This window comes from Synchiropus splendidus, chromosome 1 (genome assembly GCF_027744825.2).
Source record: "Synchiropus splendidus isolate RoL2022-P1 chromosome 1, RoL_Sspl_1.0, whole genome shotgun sequence".
Lineage (NCBI taxonomy): Eukaryota > Metazoa > Chordata > Actinopteri > Syngnathiformes > Callionymidae > Synchiropus > Synchiropus splendidus.
Genome location: NC_071334.1, coordinates 12,684,109 through 12,687,877, shown reverse-complemented (window position 1 = coordinate 12,687,877; position 3,769 = coordinate 12,684,109). Strand labels below are relative to the sequence as shown.

The window sequence follows — 3,769 nt, the reverse complement described above, 5'->3', positions numbered from 1 at the left end:
GCCTCCTGTCTGGCTTCGCGAGTCACTACCACACCTAGCAAACCAACCCTCTTACAGTCCAGACACATGGAGTTGATGACTTTGCGTAGGGCTGAGAGGTCCAGGGTGTCCCCCGCCTCTCGCCACCTGCAGATAGTCTCATGACCCGGTGACCCTGAACAAGTGTAATACAATATGAGTGTCTTTGTTCAAAGAGAATCTCGGAGGTCGGGGCAAATGTTATTCTGTTCTTATCACATCAGTTGTTTTCAGCACAGAGTGGATCACTTGAGGGCACTTTTGGGGGGATAACTGAAGGAGCACATTTACGTCTGTACGGCACAGAGGGGGTCAGGTCTCAGAAATCCGGGCCTTTTATTTGTGCTCTGATCTGTACTCTAAAATGGCCCGTTTCTTCTTCCTAAATTTGTCTTGGACAGCACAGGTTTCAGTGGACAGTTGGCTGGTCTCTGTGTAGCTCAGTCACGAAGCAAGAGGTGCTAGTTGAAAGCCATAAACGTGATTCTATTCTATTGTTTTTAGCCTTGTTGTGTTCCAAGTAGATATGAGAGCTGCTGTTGCTCCATCTCTGAGGGGAAGCAGGTCCAGCCTTCCTGGAGCCTGTGCCACCCCTGGAGTCAGTCAGGGAAAATATGTTGTCTCACAAAGGAAGGGAGGCATTTGCTGTGATTAAATGGAGTTATTGTTATCTTTTTTATACTTTTTTGTTTTTCAATTAAAATGAAGTATAATTCGAGCTTCTTTGATTGTTTTTGGTTTTTGATTTCAAAAGAAAAAAACAAGTTAACCTTCTTCTACACATGCCACCACATAAAGGTCGAAACCCCAAAAAAAGAAGAGAAAAAAGTTGGGATAGTTACATGAATTGTTTTTATACATAACAACCTCCAGTCTTGCAAGTTTCTCCAGTGTCCATTGAAGTTGAGGTCAGTCCATTTTCTCCAGGTCTCTGTGAACAGCTCTTCTTTCAGTTGAAGTAGAAAGGTAATTCTTTCCATGCTGTATATTACCCGTATAATATTTAACCATTCCCTCACAGATGGCACATCTGCTTTGAACATATCTCCTTAAAACCTCTCTAAAACAACTCATCCAGTTTGTTCAAGCCATATTAAAGCCACACCCAATCTATTTCTATCATTGTTTTTGGTCAACTTTGCCAGCATTTTCTAAAATAATTTCGATTTTTAATGATATTTTATTGATTGATGGTTTTATTTGTAATTTTAAGCGTTTCTTTATGCGTTTCAGCTGTTTTATTAATTTCTTTTTTTTTACAGTGAAAATTATCTGTATTTCTTCTCAAGTAATTTGCATTGAACTTTCATTCCTGTTTCCATCGTCCTCCACCGAGTAGGATCAGCAGCCCAGGACTGAGCTGGTCCTCTTCACCAGTCTGTCCAGCCTCTTCCTGTCCCTGTCCATAATGCTGCCCGCGATGCCATCACAGTGTCATAGAAGGTCCCCAGGAGCCTTCCCTGCACCCCAAAGGACCTTCTATATTACCATTAAGATGAATGAGGGCAGAATACAAGAACATTCATTCAGGGAGTCTGAAACGTGTCTCCGTGAATTCAGCAGAAATACACCAAAACCTGTAAAACCAGAGAGGATTTGAAGAAGCTGGCAAACTTCAATCGCCTCCAAACTCATGAACTACATGGATGATTCACCAAGAGGAACAACAAATATTTACAGCAAGTTGTTCCTACTCCAGTTTGGCGACTCGTGAGCCTTGATGATTCATTAGGGTCAGGTGTCAAAACCCAGAAAGTCGTGAGGTGTTTTTATGTGCCATAGCCAATAAATAACAGCAAGCTCAATAAAGAAGAAGGAGTTGTGAGCGAGCTTTGATGTGGGCTTGTTACCCAGACCACCGTGACACGACGGACAAGAGGAAGACGATCTTATGAAAACAAACGCGTAGTGATTCAGGAAGAATGAAAGCTGACAACGCGGGACTCAAGCATATTTTGAGAAGCCACGAGCAGCAGGACCGATGGAAACCCAACTCTATGAGGAGATGATGGGAGCAGACAGGGGCTGTGAATCCTCACTAAATTCTCAGTAAAGGAGGAGGTGCGAGGTTGGTGTGTGGCACACCTCTGGTTTTCCATCACCCAAGCCTACTATTTCCTGTGGGCCTCCATCAACCACCAGGAGGCTCTGTAAAGATGGTGGCTTCCAGGTCTGCACTGTTCACTCCCTCCATGAAAGAGCACATAACCATCTTCCGTCCTGCCTCAGAAGACTTCATCTATATAGTCAAGCTTGACTTTTTGGGCCGCCACAAGAGTCTCATCCTCTTACGGTGAAGTGAATTGAAGGTCACATCAGGAATATGAATGTGGACTGGAAAGATGACAAGTGATATCCCAGGTAAAGCTCTAATCCCTCATCCATCTATCACGGCAAGTGACGGCCGCTGTCCTCTCTGTGACCCTCCAGACCCGGTGATGAGCCGGGATCAGAGAGAAAAACAACTGTTATTAATGCGGATTATTTACGTGCGTTTGTTTGGTCTGTGTGCGAGATTTTCCGGATCATCGCAGGGTGTATCATCGGAGTGTTGTGCTGGACGCACCGTTCTCCTGAGAAGCTTTATTCATCCTCATCATGGGCTTAGTGGGAGTTATTGTTCTGGACCAGCACTTCCAATGTCACAATGGCTCCCTCTTCCTCAGTCGCCTGAGCAGAAAACACTTCAGATCAGACAGCTGTTGTTCAACTTAAATAAAGCAGTATGATAAAAGATATTCAAGAAAACCTTTAATGTGGAAGAATACAGAAAAAAGCTAAGATAATATGCAATATTATCTTAATAACTTATTAATTGGTTAATATTGCATGTCATAATTTTCTTTAATTTAAAAACAATAAGACAAACAATAAATCCTGTAAATAATAATAGATTATCTGGATATTTTTCAAAACAAAAAAAATACATTTGAAGTAAAGAACATAAAAAGACAAAGACAAATTCACCTCCTCACTGGTCACGTGGCTGTGAGAGGCAAAGGAAGGACATCAAAGGTTGTTCCGTCACTCTACACAAGAGAAGGCTGTGAGGTCATGTTCCAACTGAAGAGGAGGATAAATGTTTCAGGGCCTCAACTTCGGGAACGGCCAGTGCCAAAAGAGTAAATCACTAACACAGAGAGCTGTTTGAAGAGGATAATCCAGGAACACTTTGTGTGTTTAAACCCTGGCCGTGGTGAACAGTCGACCTCTCTCACACCAACTTCCTGCCTCCACAGGAAGCTAGTAACTGAGTCAGGACCACAAAGGTAACAGGATTCATTCAAACATACTCATCCAGTCAGAGAGACCAATGAGGAGCCAGTCACTTCACTTTGTGCTCATGCTAACAGACTGTTAACAGACAGAAGTATCCAACTGTTGGGTTTTTCCAGAAGCTCTATTGATCTGTGGTGACTCTCAGTGACCCTGCTGGTTCTCCGTGGAAGCGTCTGTGCTTGTGAATGAACAGCCGAGTGAAAGAGAGATGGGCAGAGTCAGGACATGACACACACTCTGGTTACAGAAACGGCACATGACAAGTGTGGGCTGCTGCCAAACGTTGGCCTACGATGAGGCGCCATTCAAGTCAACCCTGAAATAAGAAAGGACGGAAAAATAAATGTAGTTAATATATATATATATATATATTTATTCTTGACTATTATTTCAGAGGAAGCATTGTTGTGTTGTGTCTTTTATTTTAGCTGAATAAGGAGATAGATATCACAAATCACAGGTAGTAAAATCA

General features: G+C 42.7%; 1 long non-coding RNA gene across 1 annotated transcript; it reads right to left on the bottom strand.

Moving 5' to 3' along the window:
- Positions 1 to 1,073: 1,073 nt before the first annotated feature.
- LOC128752436 (uncharacterized) lies at positions 1,074 to 3,242 on the bottom strand. Its single transcript, XR_008413669.1, has 3 exons — positions 2,986 to 3,242; positions 2,585 to 2,688; positions 1,074 to 1,478 (listed from the first exon to the last, which is right to left on the bottom strand). It is a non-coding gene; the product is annotated as an uncharacterized LOC128752436 (long non-coding RNA).
- Positions 3,243 to 3,769: the final 527 nt, after the last annotated feature.